The following is a 22,358-nucleotide window of genomic DNA, read 5'->3' as shown; positions in this document are numbered from 1 at the left end:
GGCATCTTCCACTGTAGTTCAGTCACTGCTGCTCTTGTTAAAATGAATCAGATATGTTTTGCTCTTTTACAAAACTTATTTAAGATTTATTGTAGATTGGAATTTAAATACCATGGAACTTGTATTGACTTTTTATTTTTATCATTGGAGTTGGTTCACAAGTTGACTTCTAAAGATCACACTGTAGGAAGGAAAAATGTTTAAACTGAAACAAATACAAACACACACTATTACATGTACAGTCCATCCCTTTCAAGAAGAAGAAAGATCAACAGTCTTTGGCTCAACAGAGTTCTAAATATTTCATTGTCCACAAAGAAATTCACAGTAAAGTTATCCCGTTGTTCTATTTGCTCTGTGATTATCCTTTCAAATTGATTTACAAGAGAATTCTATCAGGAGAAATAGTTGTAAAATGTATTTTTCAGTCTCAGCAGTATATCATACCCCCTTTCAGAAAGGGGGAACAGCAAGAGTGACCAGTAACAGCCAAGGTCGGTACTAACTTTTACACCAATAACATATTTGATCCACTGCATAAATTTTTTTTATCTTTGCTTTACAGTAGCACAATTTAATGAGGTTAGGTCACAACTTCCAAAAATTGTGACATGACCTTGAGACAAAGTTTAAAAGCAGAGAACAATATGAAATGTTTTAATTCTGTCCCATGATGTTTTTTTCCACTTGATTTAGAAGGCATGGCTGAAGTTGTTTTTGTGTTTTCTTTCTTTTTTTTTACAAGGCATAATGTTTTACTGGGCCAAGTCTCTGCTTGGCACAGAAAGGTGTAGGAAGCTGGTTGCCTGTCTCTGAATCTCAGGCTGGCTCTACACTGGCCCTGGCAGAGTTTAAAGCAGCTTTCGGTTTACTCTATACAATTTTTTTGAGTTGTGACTACGTTGAACTTTGTTTGCCATGGGTACAGTTCAAGTGATCCTTTTTATATTTTAGCTTGGTGTTATACCTTTCTTGCTCTTTCTAACGAGATTAAAATTTATGCAACTATATATTGTTAGGTCTTTTGTTTGCCATCAGTTTACACCACTGAAAAGGTTTTATAGCTAGGAGTATCTTCTTTGCACATTCATGATTCAGAGGGTAGATGGCAGCAGAGCTACAACAAATATACATTTTATGAACACCTAGTCTAGTGAATAGAGCTCTGTCTGCCAGAGATCTGCTATAATTATATAAAAAATGCCAAAAGCTGAACCTTGAGAATATACTAAAATTACTGAAATCTGATTGTGTTCAGAAAATTAGAGGAGACTTCAGTTTAATAGCTTATATGCTTGTAGCCCATACTGCACATCAATAATAAGGTTCATACTAAGTTTGTTTAATAATCAGCACAATGTATTTTATTTAGCAAAACATAATAATTAAGCATACTGTAAACCAGTGGTTCTCAAATTTTTGTACTGGTGATCCCTTTCAAATAGCAAGCCTCTGAGTGTGACCCCCCCCTTATAAATTAAAAACACTTTAAAATATATTTAACACCATTAGAAATGCTGGATGCAGAGTGGGATTTGGGGTGGAGGCTGACAGCTCGTGACCCCCCATGTAATAACCTTGCGACCCCTGAGGGGTCCCGACCCCCAGTTTGAGACCCGTGCTGTAAACAGTGATAAATGCAAGTTTATGTGATCTTCAAGTATTGTTTCCAATAATGCAACCATCAATTATCTACTACTGTGGGACTGGATATGGATCTTAGATAGCCCATTCAAATAATAATTGACCATTAACTGCACAAAAGACACAATAATTATTTTTTCCACTAACTTTGAAAGGAAATACTTGGTAACAAAAAAAAACAAAAAATGGACAGATCCAAGGATATTGGCGAAACGAAGAACTGTTCATTAAAACACTATAGTAGGAAAGGTTATTGTGATATATAAATAAAAGCAGTTGAGAGCAATTATGTTTTAAAAATTAAACAGCAAAGTAGAGCATGTAGCCTTTCACTCTAATTAAATGAACACAGATGAAAGCAAGCAAACAATAAAGACAACTGGATAAGCAGTTCAGAGCAGGTTTTCACTTGCTGTTCAAATAATGATCTACTCACACTATAATAACGTCCAATGTAGTGTCTACAACAGAACAACAATTTGGATTTCTACACCACAAGACAGGGCTGATCAGTCTTAGGGATAGAACCCAGAATCAGAACTGAACTTTGCATATAGAATTTCTTATAAGAAGCTCAGTCAAAATCCTGGATCCAAATGTTGGGGAGTATGAAATCTGGATATGAACGTTGTAGTCTGATCTGATTTTATCAGTCTTTCCATTAGAAATCCCTATTATTGTTATTTCTACTCAGTTGTAAAATTTCTCCTGGCTTAAAAAAAAAATTAAAAACTTTAGTCCTAAGGTTCAGTTTGGGGGTGGGGGGGGAGTGAGAGAGAGAGGTTTTTGGTTTTTTTGAGCTTCCCACACTGAAGCAGAGTGCTTTTTCCTCGGTGATTTCAATTACTTTAGAAGTTAGACCTGTGTTTGACTAGTTCAAATTATTCCTTCTAATGATCATTGCTTTATTTGTTCATACTGAATTTCATCTGCCATCTTGCTCCTCATTTGCCCATGTTTGTTCAGTCCCTCTGAATTTCATCAACATCTCTTCTGTAGCCTTAACTATTCTAAGTAATTTAGTGTCTGTGGCAGCTTTTGCCACCTCATGTTCAATGCCTTAAAAAAATAAGTATATTAACACCAGTCATAGTATGGAGACCTTGTAGAACCCCACTGTTAGCCTTTGGCCCTGGGGAAAGTAGACCATTTATTTTTCTTGTTTTCTGACTCTGAGGTTTTCATTTATAAAAATATTTTCTCTCTCATCACACAACTGCATAGATTCTTTAATATCCTCTTGTAAAGGACTTTGAAAAAAGATTTTTGAAAATCCAAATAAATTACATTGACCATTTTAACTTATTTTGTTGACATGTTCAAAAGAATGCTAACAGATTAGAGGGGCATGATTTTTTTTCCTTTACAGAAGCCATGCTGGTTTGTCTCTATCAGGTTTTATTCATTTAGGTATTTGCTGAGATTGCAAACTCTTTGAGGCAGGGACTGTCACCTTTGTTACAAGTGTGAAGAGCAATTAGCACAGTGGGGTCCCAGTCCTAATTGAGGTCTTGAGGTGTCACTCCTGCAAAACAAATACCAGTGCTACTCATTATATTTTTAATTATAATTCAACTAATTTACCAGATACTGCAATAAGGATCACTAGTCTGTCATTCTCAGAATTTCCCTTACTGCACCTTTTAAAGATAGGTACAACATTGGATGCTTCCCCATCTTTATGACCTGAACAAAAATTGATTAGCCTTCCTAATTTCCCTCTTACATTTAACTTGCTCCTTCCTATCTGTTTCTGCTGGACTTGATTTCCAGTTTCTGAAGGATACTTGCTTGACTCAAATAACCTACTAAACCTTGCAATTTAATCTTTTTATCATTTTCCTGTCTCTGTGTTCCTCAGAGGTATACTTTTCTTCTGCAACTGTCATGGAACACTGAAGAAGCTGCTACATTGATTTAAGGAATTTTAATTTGCTTACTTCTAAATTTAGGGTCTCTTTGACTAACATCCTCATTTAAAATAAATGTCCCTTTCTAAACTAATTTTTTGCATGACCCTCTATCTAGGATTGATTTATATTGGGGTCACTATTGCTTAGTGCAGTTTTGCCTACGCTCATGATTTTCACATCTTGGGTTAGATTTTTACCTCTAAAGTCTTAGCTTTTGGAAACCTTTTATTACAGTAGATTTCAGCTTTGTAGTACGTTTCTAGCCCTTCTAGTTGCAGAGAAAAGCTTGAAAATTAGTCTAATGTCTTTAGACACCAGTAAGGAAAAAATGGGTTAAGAAAAATCTCATTAATTTTAATTCAGTTTCATATTTTGCAAGACCATGACTCAAGATTTTTGAATGTTTAGAGTTGGGAATACTGTTAGTGGCTCAACAGTAAGTATGCCTTGAAGCATCTCCGATCTAGCAAACATTGATGCATTAAGAATGTGCATAAATCTTTGCAGGATTGGGATCCACATTGAGAATAATCTTGCCTTGTGTGTTCTAGAACTGTCTGTTCCAAGAGGCAACCATTTAAGCTGTGATTCAGCAAAAGCACTTCAACATGTGCTTAAATTGCACTCAAGTCTGTTAGCCAGTAGTTGATTCATAAACCTGAATGTGATCCAGCCATTAGAGTGGGACAGATAACCACCCTGTGCAAGCATGGGTTACTCAATACTTGGGCGTCCGAGTTGTTGCAATATGTGCTGAACCTCCTATTGCAATTTAACTAGAGAAGCTTGATTAATTTTATATGTAGGTAATACTCTTTTAAATGTCTTTGAGTTGTAGCATTAAAAATGTAGATATAATAAATTATTAATTTCATTAACAAGTATCAAAGAGAGCTAGACCACTCAAACTGATTGATTAACATACTGCTGGGAAATTCATTAAAAAGTAGAGAGTACCAATGAGGCATAACCATTCATTCATTCATTCATTCACTAGCTGCGATGCAGATTACTAGGGAATATCCTGGAAAAATAGAAATCACTAATTCTAGTTTTCATGTTGGTGATTAATGGAAAACAATATACAGGGGAAAAATGAAAACAACTATTTTCAAATCAAGGAATGATTTGAGATGTACGTATAGATACGCTGTTTGCCACTCATAGTCTGTGTTGTTACTAAACAGACAGACAGTGATTTGCATTTGGGGGTTTGTACATAAATAATGTGAGGCAATATTTGTTTATTGTTCCTTTTTTAAAAATAATATAAACTCAGACAACTGTGGATTACCAAATGAAGAAGTATGCCTGCAGAAACACAAGTCTGACTCCTGATCACAGCTAAATCTCTCTAGAGAACACTACTGGAGCTTAACTTTACTTCCGTTACATTTAGCCTCGATGGCAATATTTGCAAGAATCTTACATTTTACTGCCATGTTGTTATAACATCATCACTACTTTAAAAGTTCTGGAGCCAGATCTGGATGTGGTGTAAATCATGGATATACACCAGCTGAGGCTGTGGTGCAAAATGTTTATCTAACATATAGCATGGGCAAAAAAAAAAAACACCCCCACAAGTTATTTGCCAGCATATAAAGGAATACCTATAATAAGCAGTCATTAATTTTCTCCCATTTTAGCCTTTTGGGGGGATATACGTATTAACAAGACTATTATTCAGTTAAATGATTTCACCAATTGATTCTAATATAATAAAGAGATACTACTGACTAGAATTGTTCAGTGCATTTCCCCCATGGAAGATGGCAATTCCAGGTCAAGTTTTAGACACAATCACGTGAGGAAGATTCTACTGCTACTGTACTGTCTTGTGAATGAACAAGGAATTTAATTTCTTTACAGGGCTGCTAGTTCAGCTTTGTTCAATATCACTACATTCACTTAACTTTTTAATGTATTTTTCTCTAATTTTCTTTCATTTAGTAACTTTTTTCTCTGGACACTTTTGTTTGCTTGCTATTTTATTTTATTTTATTTTATTTTATTTGTTGTGTGTGTGAACAAGTTGGGAGTGAAAATTGAATACATTAAACTTCTAGCTCATGGGTCTGAGTTTTCAAGATGATTTGTAAGATTTTTTTTTTCCAGTGGCATGGTCTTCAGTAAAGAATTGTAATTAAAGAAAAACATTTCAAAAATGCACAGGTTCGTACAGGCTCAGAGCAATTAGCTAGGTAATTAGACGCATGATAAAAGGAGAAGCATGGAAAAAGGAATTCAAACCTCCATGAACTGTTGCATCAAAAAGTGAATAAGAAAAAGAGTAAATTAATAGTATAGTTTATAACTGGCAGGCAAAAGATAAAGCCAATTATTCGGGGGTGGGGGGAGTGTTTGCTTATTTATCTAGACTTACTGTTCATCATGTGTAATAAAGTTGACTCTGAGCAAAGACAAACACTTAGCAGCTCTCCCTGTATATATCACTTAAAATGTGTTGTACATTTTTGTTAGCAGTAACTCATACTACAAAGGAGAACTGGTTAAACGCTGCTAAAGCACTGCTCAAAGATACGATTAGATTCCAAACATCTGTTCAGTGAATGATATGCATGCTCCTTTGTATTCAAAGTTTCTGAACATTTGCACAAGTGGGGTTTGATCAAAAAATATGTTGGGAATGGCTAGTAGCTAAGATTCACCTGTGTGCCGTGGGCCAGCATGCGGCTTATGCCTCACTTAAGTTCCATTTTAACTCTATTTAAGGGGTTAAGTGAAACTAAGTGAGGCATAAGCTACATGCCTGCTCTCTGCACAGGGGTGAACTTCACCACTTACAAATATCCATATTGACACACAAAAAGATATTCATATATCCTGCATGAATACCTTATTCTTTATTCACTGTTTCTTATTTGCTATTCATCATTAGTTATTCATTATTCTGCTTTAAAATGTCAGTCATCCAAGCAGAAACAATATCAAGAGACTCAGGTAACCATTCATACACCATGAAGAGTGAATAACAAATTGACAAAGTGAACAGTTTCCAGACAACTTGTGGGTTACAACTTATTTGCATAAACAGTTGATTGAATGATTAAAATTATGGAGAGTGAAACATCAATGTCTATTCAGGTAATGTATTCACTATGAAGAACATGACTATGTATATTACTCAATCCAGAAACTATTAATTATTTCTATTACAGTAGTACTTAGCCCAACCAAGTTTGGGTTTCTGTTATGGTAGGCATTGTGCAAACACCTAGTAAAAGACAGTCCCTCTTTCAAAGCGTTCAAAGAGCTTAAAATCTAACTAACTAAACCATCAACAAGATGTTTTGGGGATCTTTTATATAGCAAAAGGAGTCACATGCACTTAGATAAGTGTAGGGTACTGTTATATTGTTAATTATTAAGTAAGTACCACTCTCTCACACATGATCAAGGACCAGGAAAAGAAAATGCATGCATGCTTCTGTTATACTGCTTTTTTTGCTCACATCTGTAAACATCTTAAATGTTTCTAACATGCCATTTCAGTTGACAGCACTCTGTGCAGCAGAGAGACAGGTAGTGCTTAGATTCTGGCAGTTAAAACCAGACAAGTTCAAGTTAGAAATAAGGCACATTTTGTTTTAACAGTGAGTGATTAACTATTGGAACAAACTACCAAGGGAAGTGCTGGATTCTTCATCTCTTGAAACTTAATATGAAAACTTGATGAGTGTGGAAGATGTGCTTCAGCCAAACGTAAGTTAGTGGGCTCAATACTGAAGCAACTGTGAGAAATTCTGTGGCCTGGGTTATATAGGAGGTCAGAATAGATGATCTAACGGTGGCTTTTGATGTATGAATCTATGAATGTATATCACCCTTAGCCATTTTACTTGGAAATTTTGCCTGTGTTGTACTTCAAGAAGGCAGTGGAAATTTCAGTACCCAGATGCATCATTGCAGCCTGTGCTGATTGCTAAGTTGTCCCTTTCATTGACTCTTTCATAGTCATCTCCTTATTCAGCATTTCTCAAACTGTGGGTTGGGACCCCAAAGTGGGTCTCAACCCTGCTTTAATGGGCTTGCAAGGGCTGGCATTAGACGAGCTGGGGCCTGGGGCCAAAGCTGAGGGCTGAGCCCCACCGTGAGGGCCCAAAGCCAAAGGCCAACCCCCACCACCCGGGGCTCAGGCTTTGGCTTCAGCCTGGGGCAGCAGAGCTCAGGTAACAGGCCTCATGCCCTGGGATGAAGCCATGGGGCTTCGGCTTCAGCCTCCCCTGCTTCGGGTGGCAAGGCTCGGGCAGGCTCATGCTTCAGTCCCCCCACCTGGGGTTGCGTAATAATTTTTGGTTGTCAGAAGGGGGTCGCAATACAGTGACATTTGAGAACCCCTGTCCTTATCTTCCTAAACTGTAAGTCTCGGGGTTTTATGTGTATGTGCTTTTCAATATGAGGAGGTGCATAAAGTACTTTATGGGTCAACTATATTTTTGTAACCCATGAAAATCATTTGGGCCAGTGCTCCAAACAACTCTGAACACAATGGAGAACAATGATTGCAGTTTATGAGGAAGTGAGAGAGCTTCTTTTGAATATATGGACTTTCATGGGGATATTCTTGGCACCTATGGACACTTGGGTTTGAAATTATTGTCTTGCTCTGAGTGTTGATAGAAACCACAGCTGTCCATATGCTCGCTCTAAAGCTTCACTCCCACTGCATTAGTAGCTCAAGCATGAGCAGCATTCGAGTTTCACCCAGTTCCCCGGATGGTTACCTACTTTGAGATTAAAGTGTCACATAACTCATGCTAGAGACTTGTGTGTGTGGACATGAGTTGGGTTAGTGGCAACATTTACGTTATACCTTGAGCTGGCACTGCAGTGAAGACAAGCCCTGAAAGTAAAGTTCCTTCCACTTTCCCAAAACCCTGGGCTACTTTACAGTCAATAATACGATTGCCTATGCCATTATGTTTGGAATTTTTCAACCCATTGTAGTGCTTTTAACTGTGTGATCATTACATCATATATACAAAGCCAGATTTTGGCCTTTCCTGTGTGCCTGCATAATTAAGGGAGGGTAACAGTGCAGGGCGAGTTGGGGTGCAGGGAGATGCTATTCCCCATCTTGTGCGGGTGGGTTGGGAATAGGCATATATGAGGTGAGGAGTGGCAAAGCCTTGGCTCTGCCTCCCCAATTTACTGGGGAGGTGCTGCATCAGGGGACATCCATTGTGCCAGGTATTGGCACTGGTACAAGGTATGTCTTCCCTGCCCCCCACCACAAGGGGTCCATCCCTGATGTAACAAGTGGGGGAGTCCAATGTGTAATTCACATTAATTTGCAAGGGAAGGAGAAGAGTAAATCCACCCCAGATATGCGTGGAAGAAAGTAGCCCTAGCTCAATGCTTAACTTCAATGCTTTTGAATGTTTTGAAGTTGTAATGGTGTGGGCTTTTTAAATTTATTATTATGTTATTTAATTGATTTATAACTAGTGTGTTTGATTATTACTGCCCTCTGAGAGGGGAAAAAAAACCTTAGAAATTAGATGAAAGTCTCACCAGGTTTATTTGTGGTTAATTAATAATCAGATATATTTTATCTGTAGCAGAGTTTGCCAGCAAAAGAAGTTTAAAAAATATTGATTTAATGAGGAGACAGACATTTGCTTTATTGACTATCTGGCTGTAAATATACAAATTATTTATTTTTAAAAAATTTAAATTAGAAAACTATTAAAAAAAACAACAACCAAACAACCCCTTCTTTGTAACAAAGCAGTCAACAAATGTTGCTTTACTGCTTCATCACAAGATCTAGCCAGGAAATTGGCTTAATAATAAAACAGGGCTCAATCATGTCATGTATAGTTCCATAGATTTTAAGGTCAGAATGTCCTCACCACACATTAAGGTGGGGGTGGGGGTGGGGGTGTTGTCTGGCTTGTAGGAAAAAGTGTGTGGCTCTTTAAAAGGCTAGAAAGTCGAAATGACCTCCTGCAGCAGCCTCAGACCAGGTCAGCATGAGGATGCTGATCCATCCCTCCAGGTGACTGAAAGAAAGGGGGGGGGAGACTGTTTAGGTCCACGCTGGTGCATGAAAAGCCCTCTTTTTTTTTAACACACTACAGCTCACCCACTGATAAGGAATGTGAATTTTTGGGATAGCATTGCTAGCCTGGGACAGCTGGGGGGCAATAGGGCACTGAGGCCCCAATGGTCAGTCACATTGGTTATGCTGGGGTGGCTGACCCCAGGGGAGTTCACCTTCTCAGTACTACAGAAGATACAAATTTGAGAGAGGAACATGTAGACATCTCATCACTGTTGCACAGTGAAGTGCTGACCGGAAGTAAGCTGGAGCAGAGAAAGCAGGCCAGTGAAATGCCTAAGCAACCAAGGGTGACTAGGGAATATTGGGAAGATTCCTTCCTGATCTATTGCAGAGGCTTCCCCAGACAGAAGTATTGTTCAAATATTTGCATATAATCCAGCGGGCATGTAATACATTTCAGAGCCTGGCTTGGTTTAACTATGGCAAAGAGTTTTAGATTGAGGGCAGCAACACAAACTGGAATCCAGTGGGAAATACCGCATCATACACGGGGGCCTGGTTTCTACACTGATAGTGGCCTCTTCATTTTGCAGCAAGCCCTCCTGAGGCTCACAACAAAATTTGCTGGGCATCTAATGAAAGTGGTTGGTTTTGTAGCATCTGGAAATGTAAGTGTGCTTGAAAATGTGCTTTTTGGGGAGCAAGGAGCCTGCAATTGCCACAGCAGTTGGGGAAGGCAGCAGTGGGGACCACAGGAAAACAAAATGGCAGATAGGTCAGGTGCTGCCACAGACCAATGGGGGCTGGAGCAAAGAATGAGACCCAAGGCACAGGAAGGGGTGGAGGGCAAGCTGAAAATGGGGAGGGGGTACTGGACAAGAGCACCATCTCTGGTTAAGATGGAAGTGTTAAGGGTGCTACTTTGGGATTATACTAACAAGACAGGGCTTATTTGCAGGATAGTTTACTGGCGAGTAAAGTGGTTTCACCCCTTTACAGGTGAAAGAAGTCATGTTAGGTCCAAAATGTGAAATCCTTAGTGGAAATGAGCCATATTGTGTGTTTTTTTTTAAAGCTTATACAAGAATTAATGGAGAAAAAGATAGCAGGGCCACTCAATCATCTACCTGTACAGGACTTGTGGGTTTCTTCTCTGGGGTTGGTCCCTAAGAAAGTGCTTGGTGATTACCACTTAATTCATCACCTGTCATACCACAGGATAGCTCAGTTAATGGTGGAATAGACCCAACCTTGTATTCCATGCACTTTTCCTCCATTTATGAGGCTGTGCACATGGTTGGGTCATGTGGCACGGGGAGGTGATGGCCAAGTGTGATGTCAGATCTGTTTTTTGATTGCTGCCAGTGCATCCTTCTGATTTTAACCTTATGGGTATCTCTTTTTGAAGGACAATTTTATTTTGCCAAAGCTATGCCCCTGGGATGGACAATATCTTGTTCAGCATTTGAGACATTTAGTACAGAGATACATAGGGCAGTGATGTGGGAAGCTGGTTTATGGCAGGTAGTGCATTACTTGGGTGACATTTTGTTCAATGTGCAGGGTGCATTCAGACAAGTGTGTTAACCTGCCAGACACTTTTCAGGCCCTGGCTAAAAACTTCGGGGTACCCCTAACAGAGGAAAAAACAGAGGGGCCTTCCACTATGCTGACCTACTAAGGGATTGAACTAGATGCACTGGTGGGTATATTGCAATTCCCTCAGGATAATCTTCAGCAGATACTGGGCTTGATTGGGGTGGGGGTAGAGCAGCCAGGAAAATCACAGTCCATCAGCTGCAATCTATTATAGGGCATCTTAACCTTGCCTGCCATGTGGTAGACTGGGTGTGAGCATTCTGAGACCAGCTTGCAGAGGCCACACCACAGGCATTCCCATTTTATAAAAGTTACTGGAGAGAGGAAGGATCATTTGAGGGTGTGGAACCAGTTTCTGAGCCATTTTAATGGAGTATCATTGTGGCGGAAGGAATGGATACTTGAGGCTGATTTTAAAATCCACTTGGATCTTTGAGAGATACGGGTTTTGGGGTATTTTACCAAGGCAGGAGGTAGTACACCCAGAAATGGCCCTCTACCTGGATACAAAAAGGGATAGTGCAGGGTATAACATCTCTGGATCCCCCCCCCCCATTTTAGTTGCAATGGTCATTTGAGGGATCATTATGACCAGCTAGTCTGACCTGCTGCACAACCCAAGCCAGAGAATGTCACCCAGTAATTTCTGCCTCAAGCCTATGACTTTTGTCTGAGCTAAATCATCCCTTTTAGAAAGACCCGCATTGGGGATTGTTCTGCCTCAACCCCGTGGAAGCACTGGAAGTACTCTTCACTAGAGCCAGAATGCCTCCCAGAGTTCCCAGGAACACAGAGGAACTTAAACACACTGTCATACCCTTCTAAGGTATGCATAAGGACCAGGGTGCATGGTTCTCCTGGGAGGCAGCCTGGGGGTGGGGTGTGAGGTCAGCCTTCTGCTCCCTGTGGGCCTGTTGCTGCAGCAGTTGGGCTGTCTCAGCTACTGGGACCTAGCTCTTTGCACATCTTGCTCCCTCAGAGACCAGGGGAAGCAGACTGGGCCACACTGAAAGGTTGGGGTCAGTCATGTGCTCTGTCCGGCAGACTCAGACTACCACCTGGCTCCCTGCCCATCTCACTCCTCCAAGCGGGGAGCGAGAGTTAGATGAGATGGGCACGCAGCTGGGTGATAGAGGAGTGAGACAGGCAGGAAGCCCCTCTCAGTTTTTGGGACCCAGCTCCCTGCATGTCTCTCTCCCCCAAAACACAGCAGCAGCCACCAGCCGGTAGTTATCCACCTCTGCATCCACAGTACTGTGCTGTCCGGCAAGAGATTGCGAGGGGTGGGGAATTGGATCCAGCAAGTTCCAGGACTTGCAGAATTTGTGTTAAAATCGATAAAAACCAAATACTTGCTTTTGCAAAACCCAGGAATTTTGCAGGGAAGTAAAAACTGAAAACAGGTCTCACGCCTGCAGTATACTCCCCTCCCCTCTTCTGGCGAATATGTAGTCTGGATGGAGCCATGGTTCTGCCTGCTCCTTGCCTCTTCTCAGTGTGCCCCCAGTGGAGTTACTAGAGAGTGGTGTCTGCACTCCCCTGGTTGAAGGGAGTGCAGGTCTGCCTTTTTTATGTGAGCTGTGAAGGGAGAGGGGAAGAGGGGAAGGTGTCCCCACTGATCCCAGCGCATCCATGTAAGGGCTAGACAAAACCTTAGCCCTATGTGAATAATGCATGTGAGTGTAACTTGGTCACATAATCCCATTATATTTTTTTTGTAAAGATGCTGTATTTTAAAGCTGAGCTGTATCAGAGTGCATGGACTAATGCAGTAACAAGATTTTATAAGAAAAATACAACAAAGGGCAATTTTAATCAACAGTGGAATCAGACTCAGTCTTCTATTTTTTTCCCTCTATCTGGTTTTCTTTCACCATCTTCTCAGCCCCCTGCAACTTATATTATTTTGTAATAGCTGTTAAACGCGTTAATGAAAGCGCTTCCACCATGTCTCTGCTAACAGGCTGCTCACCCACTCAGAACACTCAACTAGCACTTCTGGAAGCATCACCAGAGCTTGATCAAAACAACATGTAGGAAGATGATCCATTTTCCTGCCTTTATTTTTCTCTTCCTTTATTTCTGAGTGACTTCAGCTGTCATGAAATGTTTTCTCCTAATGCTGGAGGCTGAAGTCATATTTACCACCAGAGCTGGAGTGCAAACTTCCTTTGTTTCACCCTGATCATGTACTCCTCACCTGACCTGCTGAGACTATTGCAGTCTCTGCCATGGTCCTGCCTGCTGTGATGATGTAGACCTATGGTATTGGATTGACATATACAACACAGATCACTAGATATCAGTGGCTTTTAGCACAACTGGTTTATACTGCATTTGAACTAATGACCTTGGAGTCAAAAGCCTTCATAGCTCATTATCAAGCCTCCTGAGCCATCCAGTTCCCTCTCCTGTTTTGTTTTTACATTTATTACAAAGTGTGTGAAAAATCAAGCCTAAGAGAAGAAACCTAGACACTAAGAAACCTGATCCTCCTGGATCTATAGGAAGACAGCAGGCTCTCTGAAGTACTTCTCCCTCAAAAGAAGTAGGGAGATAACAGAGTAATAGGAACTCTTGTGAAAACCCAGTTTTTAAATGTTGATACTGTCTCTGCCATCCCTCCTGACAGAACAATGTGAAGTAGCCGAATGATGGCATTTAGTCAGTTGTCCCTTCTCACTGGAAATAATGATTTATTTTATAGGAGACACACACTCTCCTCTCTGGGACAAGCACTTAGCTGGCGTAGACTGGCATCTCCAGTGAAGTCCATGGATCTTGGCTGATTTCCAGCAGCTGAGGATTTGGCTCGCTGCTGTTAGTCCAAGCTTCGTTGATAGTAACAAGATTGTAATTGCAGATTATGCTGGGACAGATAGAACAAGGAGGCCATAATCTGGCTACAAATGCCAAGCAGAGAATTCCCTTGTGGGTGTACGTGGTCCAGCTGCAGGCCTACATCTCTTTAGACAGTGTTTTGGCTGAGGGGAAAGGATATGGTGGTGCTCCATTCTAGCTCACCAGTATAAGAACTTCATGGGTATGTCTACACTAAGAACTATATTAGGTCAATTTACAGCCACTGCAGTAATTATTGCAGTGGTTCATGTCCACACCATCCTCCTTGCTTCCTCTGACCTAAAAAGGGCAGTCTTGAGAGCTGAGAGCTCGATCTCCCAGCTCTGCTGGCAACTCCTAGCTGCCCCACAGGCTCCTAGGCTCCTGGCAGGCTGGTAGTGGGGGAAGCCATATAAGGCTTCTCACCTCCCTGTTCCCTGCTGGGTGTGGGGTCCAGCTGCCCTGGGTTTCTCAGCCCGGCTCCCAGTGAGGTCCAGCCACCCAGTTCTCCCAAGAAGTGGGGGGAAGCTGGGCTCTAGCTGCCCAGTTTATTTGTCAATTTCATGGCTCCCCACTGGAGCTGTGAAATTAACAAGAGAGCTAACAGCCAATGTAATTAACAGTGTCTACGCAGGCACTATGTCACTGTAACTACACTGACATAAGCCCTTTGCTTCTTGTGGAGGTGGAGTTATTATGTAGGTGTAGTAGTACTTACATAAGTGGAACAAGGCTGTAGTGTAGACACTAACATAATTAGGGTGACATAATCTGCTTTACACCGACCTAACTGTATAGTGTAGACCAGGCCTCTATCAGTGGCAGAATTTGGAGCTTCCTGTCAGCAGCTCTAAGTTGCAGTGGGGTTGGAGCTGTCCCTGGGAATTGGGGTGTGTGTCTGGAACAATTCCCCTGATTCCCTGTCTCTCTCTTCTCCAGCACTAAATGGAGCACTAGCACAGCAGAGAATCTGGCCCACAATTGTAGGAACCACACCAGCAATTAAATGCATTAATACCAAGTTGTTTACTGAGTGCTTTAAAAGACCCTTCTTAGAAGACATATCAACAACAAAATCACTATTAATCATCTCAGAGTGTGAGACACAAGGCCACTGCCACCCAGTCTGTAGTATTTTCTATTAGTATTTATTTTACATGAATTGTATCAGTTGTAGCACTAAGATATTAGCATACAGAAATATTGCCTTGCAAGAGCACTGTAAAAGAAGGGTGAGAAATCTTTACTTTCCTAACTTTGACTGCCTTAATTCAGCCTTCATGGAAATAACTTGAGTGTACAGAGCTTTGGGTAGCAGCAGCATTACCAATAATATTCTTGGCATTTTATATTTTATTTTTGTATATGTGAATGACAGCGATGTAAAGACTGAAGCAACAAAAGGAAAATGAGACTCTGCTTTCTGTAAAGAAGTAAGCTACAGTTAAGAGACATAAGACATAAGGTAACAAGCCTTGTGGATGGGGGGAAGTGGTAGATGTGGTATATCTTGACTTTAGTAAGGCTTTTGATAGTGTCTCGTGTGACCTTCTCATAAACAAACTAGTGAAATACAACCTAGATGGAGCTACTATAAGGTGGGTGCATAACTGGTTGGAAAATCATTCCCAGAGAGTAGTTATCAGTGGTTCACAGTCATTCTGGAAGGCATAACGAGTGGGGTCCCGCAGGGATCGGTTCTGGGTCTGGTTTTCTTCAATATCTTCATCAATGATTTAGATAATGGCATACAGAGTACACTTATAAAGTTTGTTGACCATACCAAGCTGGGAGGGGTTGCAAGTACTTTGGAAGATAGGATTAAAATCCAAACTGAGCTGGACAAACTGGAGAAATGATCTGAAGTAAATACGATGAAATTCAATAAGGACAAATGCAAAGTACTCCACTTAGGAAGGAACAATCAGTTGCATACATACACAATGGGAAATGACTGCCCAGGAAGGAGTACTGCGGAAAGGGATCTGGGGGTCATAGTGGATCATGAGATAAATCTGAGTCAACAGTGTAACGCTGTTGCAAAAAAAGCAAACATCATTCTGGGATGTATTAGCAGGAGTATTGTAAGCAAGACACAAGAAGTAATTCTTCCGCTCTACTCCACACTGATTAGGCCTCAACTGGTGTATTGTGTCCAGTTCTGGATACCATATTTCAGGAAAGATGTGGACAAATTGGAGAAAGTCCAGAGAAGAGCAACACAAATAATTAAAGGTCTAGAAAACATGACTTATGAGGGAAGATTGACAAAATTGGGTTTGTTTAGTCTGGAGAAGAGAAGACTGAGAGGGGACATGGTAACATTTTCAAGCACATAAACGATTGTTACAAGGAGGAGGAAGAAAAAATATTGTTCTTAACCTCTGAGGATAGGATAAGAAGCAAAAGGCGGTTTAGGTTGGACATTGGGAAAAACTTCCTAACTGTCAGGGTAGTTAAGCACTGGAATAAATTGCCTAGGGATGTTGTGGAATCTCCATCATTGGGGATTTTTAAGAGCAAGTTAGACAAACACTTGTTTGGGATGGTCTAGATAATACTTAGTCCTGCCTTGAGTGCAGGGGACTAGACTAAATGACCTCTCAAGGTCCCTTCCAGTTCTGTGATTCTATAAGAGCTGTCAGTTTAGACACTAACATGAGAGAATGAAAAGCTTTCTCTGAAAGCTCAGGAAACTGAAATGGAGAATTGAGAAGTCAATAATTGAGGGTGAGAGCTGGTGACTACGTTAGTAGTGTCCCTGGCTGAAAAATTATACAATACCCCCAAAAGAGGCTGATTTCTAAGGACTTGTCTATGCTACTGCTTAAGTCTCATAGACTCATAGACTCTAAGGTCAGAAGGGACCATTATGATCATCTAGTCTGACCTCCCGCATGATGCGGGCCACAAAAGCTGACCCACCCACACCCGGAAGAATTCTCTCCCTTGACTCAGCTGTTGAAGTCCCTAAATCAAGATTTAAAGATTTCAAATCGCTGAGAATCCTCCAGCAAGTGACCTCTGCCCCATGCTGCGGAGGAAGGCGAAAAACCTCCAGGGCCTCTGCCAATCTACCCTGGAGGAAAATTCCTTCCCGACCCCAAATATGGCGATCAGCTGAACCCCGAGCATGCGGGCAAGATTCTCCAGCCAGACCCTCTGGAAAAAGTTCTCTGTAGTAACTTTTAATATCCCATCATTGACCATTGTTGCTAATTACCAGCGATGGCACGTTATTGACCTATTGACTAAAATCACTTTATCCCATCAAACCATCTCCTCCATAAACTTATCAAGCTTCATCTTAAAGTCGATGTAACTTACGTCCCTTGGGGTTGTGAAAAAGCTGCCTGCCGACTGATGTAAGTTACATCGATTTAGCACGATATAGACAGCGCTTTATGTTGGCGGGAGATGCTCTCCCAGGGATATAGCTTCCAACTCGCGTTGAGATGGAGTAATTACGTTGACCGGAGAGCGCTCTCCCATCAACATAACACGTCTTCACCAGACAAGCCCTCAGACAACGTGGCTTACCAGACTCCAGATGAATGTACGCACCGATGACACACTGTTACCCCAGATTTGAGAGGTGTTACCACTGAATTTCATAAAGCTAATTGCAGCCATTTTGGCTAATTCAGCCTCCATGAATTAATAAAATAGAACATCACATAGTTAAGGGTTAATTTGGACAAGCAGAGCTTTTTGGAGGCAAGCTGAAATATTAGCTGCAGGCCTGCAGTGCCTGCTGATCAGAATGGGAGGAATGGAGAAGAGAGTCAACAAATTAAGAAACTGAAAGAAAATAAGTGGATGAAAACCTTGAATTTGATACAGAAGCTTATTGTGGCTAAGATTATTAAGAATGTTTTATTGATAAGTCCTTTATTGAATTTAGGAGAAGTGATGACGCAGTAAGGGTCACTATGAGCTATGTACTTTGTAAAAAATAGTTATAAAAAGACTAGATAATAGAGCAGTTCGGAGAGACATTTTCCTGACACCATACACCCCTTCGGGGAAGTGACCAGCCGTCACTGACCTGCTGCTAATTACTCGATACCATCTAAGATTTTAGGTAATTATTTGGGATGTTCTAAACCTATTGCTTATGTCAGTGTGTGCTTAAATCGAATAGTAGTTTTAGATAAGAGCATGCTTATTTGTATCAGTTTTTTTATCAGTTGGAAGAGTTCCATTTCTATCGATTTATTCCTGACACCACTTGGAGTGAAACCATTAAGTTACCTCTGCTTGGGTTCTGAAAACCCTGGGTAACAACACATGCCTAGACCGACCTTCAGGCTGATGTAATTTATGCCAATGACTGTCCTAGCTACGCAGTCAGGATTGTGTAAACATATGGATCCCACAAGTATTTTCCCTTCCTGAATTTTGCACCTCAGTAAAACCCAATATAGGTCTTGGCCTATATCTCTGTTACACATCTTTTTGTCTATATATCTGAATGGAATCATGCCCCCATTGAAGAAACTGGCAAAATTCTCACTGAATTCAGAGAGGTTCGGATTCCACACATTGTTCTCAGAATTGTGTAATGCCTAAGCAACTGGAGTAAATTAGAACTGAAAATCTTAACTTGTATTCAGCTTGATTGTGTTTGTGTCTGTCACAACAGCCTGGTATTTGTTGTAATTACTGCAGACCCAATCCTGTGAGATGCTGAACACTCCCAATGTCTGTTGACTTCAGTTGGAGTTGAAGGCACTTGGCATTTCTGTGGACTGGGTGATATTTTTTTTCAGGGGGGAGATATAAATTGTCTCATTTGCACTTGTGATTTCCAGTTAAATGCAGATCTGTTAGCAAATGACTAGGGCCCTACCAATTTCACTGCCATGAAAAAGGTGTCACAGACCATGAAATAAGCCCTTCCCTATGATAGCCAATCCTCCCCTATGCTTCTGGGAGCACCCCAGCTGAGGTGCTAATCCTGGCTGGGCTGAAGAGGGACAGGACTTGGCCTTCCTCTGTGGGGCTGCTCTCAGGGGGGGATCAGACCCACCTCCAGGTACCTCCTTCTGCTGCAGGAAGCTCTGGCTCTGGGGCTGCTGAAATTGTGAAATTGACTAATTTTCAAATCCTATGGCCATGAAATTGACCAGAATGGACCCTGAGTTTGGCAGGTTCACCTTTTGCCTTCTAAAGTTCCACTCCCTGACTAATAATATGATAACTTTTTAACTACCCAGCTGAGCAGAAACATTCATACAGTAAATATGGTATGGAATAAATGTGTTGCAGTTTATTTTATTGGAGTGCTAAATTAGCTTTTTATAGCTCTGATTTCTTCTGTTCAGTGAAGAAAAACTAAATTTACAAGGAAGATACTTAAAAGTGCAAAATGTTTTCTATGGCGACAACCTTTGCTCTTGCCCAGATATTTTCTTACAATTAATTACATTGTAATAATATTTAAATATAGGGTTGATTTGCATATCTGCCATGCTGCTTCCCACGTAGTGTTTTTCCTGCTTTTGGTAAAATCCAATTCAGGTTTCAATATATTCATTGTTTTATTGTATTTAAGAAGAAATGCAGCTATGGTAAGTACATATTTTTCTTGTTGCTTTTTATTTTCTTTAACAAAATAAAGGAATATATGGCTTTGAGGAATTCTATTCAAAGCAATATATTTTCTCTGAATTCCAGTAGAGCTCTCCCAAATCATAAGGTCATCTACTGTATAGTCAGCTTGTATTGCTCTATTCCCGTTAGGCTGAACTATTATGACGAGCTATTGTAAATCTGTGTTTTCTCATCTTGAACAACAGAAATAAGAATGTCTAAAAGAATGATTGTTAAATAATCTGAAACCTCCTAATAACTTTCTTGCTCAGCCACAACTCTTACTTCCCTTTTTAAGAAGTGGGCATTTATTGATTTGTTTCCTTGAAGGGATAGTATAAATGGTAACTAGGGTTTCCCATAATGGAAATAACACCCATGAAGGGGGCAAGAGCTCTCTACAGCAGTGAAGTGAAACATGTTGCCTTTTAAAAAAAAATTAGTCTCAAATCATTGAGCCTGATTCCAAAGCTCAGTTACAACATGCTCTCTTTTTTTCCTGACTGGATTCAGATATAATAAAATAAGCCACATTGGAACTAAAAAAATCCTTTAAATTCCATTATTTCAAATTAATTTAGCATATTCAAAGCTTTGCACACAATGGGAATGGATATATTAACATAACTCTTAAATACCCGTTTTCTTAAACATACATGGCCAGATTTTTAAAAGTGCTCAGCACCCAAAACGAGGGTCAGATTTTCCAAGACGTCAGCTATTCGGGCACCAAATTAGGTGCACGGGCTTTCAAAATTGCTCATCATATTGGTGCTAAGTGCTTTTGAAAATCCTGCCTACAAATGTCACAATGGGACCTTCTGAATGCTGAGATCTGCTGACAATGTCTCCAGTAGTAGTTGCTGAGTATTTTACAATGTGTCTCTTAGCTTCTTTGACAATCTGGGCCACACAGTACCAAGAAAATAAGTAGAATTAAAATGTTTAGTAACTTTCTACTGTGAACTGACGTGCCTGATAGAATAGCCTATATTTCTAAAGGCCAGAAATGTACATTCAATCCTTTGAGTAATGTGTTACTGTGCTAGAACTGTGACTGTCTTTTACGGCTAAAGAAGTTAAAATGTATTTAGCCTGGGATTGAACAAAAGGGCAGAATTAGACCAATGTGTATGTTCCATGCATATGTCATATAATATACATACAGTGTATAGATTAGACACCATTTATTGATGACCTCTTATCTCAGCAGGACACACCTGCTGGGCTGTTGAGATTTTTTTTTTATTATATATATAAATCTTTTTTTCAAGGGCATCCCTGGGGCTAAGCAAGACACCATACAAACATTACCGTACACATTAGGAATCTTTATGTCTCATTGCAATTTAATATGAAGCATGAGAAAATGACTCAGCCTAAGGAAACCTTGTCAAGCTGATAGTGGCTGGGATGAAAGAAAGAACCTGTTGATCAATGGTTTTCAACAGTGGTGGTTTTAATACAGATTTGTCAGTTTGAAAGATTTGTGTGTTCTTCCACTTCTGGTCACCCATTTTAAATAATTTTAGAGATGAAAAAGTGTTCCTTTATGATAGCACTTAAAGGAAGTAAAGTCAAGTAAGGTGTTCTAAAAGCATGCCATGCTTTTTCTGCCATTGTCTGGAAGGAATCCTGAGAAAGTTTTATAAATGAATTTTTGGTAGGTATAGATGAGAGCTAATCCATTGCAACAGCAAACTGAGGTACCTATTTAGAGCATGAATAGTGTAACTCTATTCCAAATGGCAGAACACTGCTGCCTAGTTATTAACATATGATCAGACATCAGTTCCCTCAGTTATGCCGCGGCACAGGCAGCGGCACCATAATCAGTGCTGCTGCCACTGGCACCAGCCCTAGACTAGATGCCGGCTAACAAGCCGAATCCGGCACTGCTCCAATGGTCGACCGCAACCCTAAAGCGGGACCAGCGGAACTCCTGCATCCTGATGACTTAGCGCTTTCTTCGGCACTGCAGGCACCGCTGCTCGGTACTGAACACTCCCCAAGCTACATGGCACGGTACCCTCCTTCATCTCCATGCACAGTGGCAAGGAAGGAGACATGCAGGACAACTGCTTCTCCTCACAACATTCCTCCCAATCACAGATGAGACCTACATGGAATGCTATGAAGCCTAAGCCTCATCCTCCGAGTATTCACAGCCCTGATATGCACAAAACTGGCCTTACCCATTACAACCTTACCCCATGCAATGACCACAATGGGGTCCTTGGGCCACATACCAGAACCCCTATTCTGGTCCTCCTTCCCCAGCCACAAGAGGTTCCAGAGTACATCCATCATTACCACACAGAGAAACCTCCGACTCCCCTGAGACAACGATAGAAGAGGAAGAGGTACTATCACAGGCAGACCTAGATGATTCACCACCTGCCCCACACTCATCTTCCGCACCAGCAGAGGAAGTGGTGATACCATCTACCCCAATGGCACCAGATGACCTGAAACAGTTACAAGAACTCCTCAAAAGAGTAGCAAACAGCCAAGAAATTGTCTTACGTGACGTGCAGGAGAAACAACATAAGTTGTTAAAAATGCTACAACCGACATCATCGACTAATTTGCTCTCCCCATGGATGAGGCTATAATGGAGCCTGCGGAGGCCATATGGCAAACACCAGCATTGGCACCACCCACCAACAAATGGGCTGACAGGAAATACTTCGTTCCAGCCAAAGGCATGGAATTTTTGTTTTCACCCCCTCAAG

Source organism: Chrysemys picta, chromosome 8 (genome assembly GCF_011386835.1).
Source record: "Chrysemys picta bellii isolate R12L10 chromosome 8, ASM1138683v2, whole genome shotgun sequence".
Lineage (NCBI taxonomy): Eukaryota > Metazoa > Chordata > Testudines > Emydidae > Chrysemys > Chrysemys picta.
Note: the sequence above shows the minus strand (reverse complement) of the source record.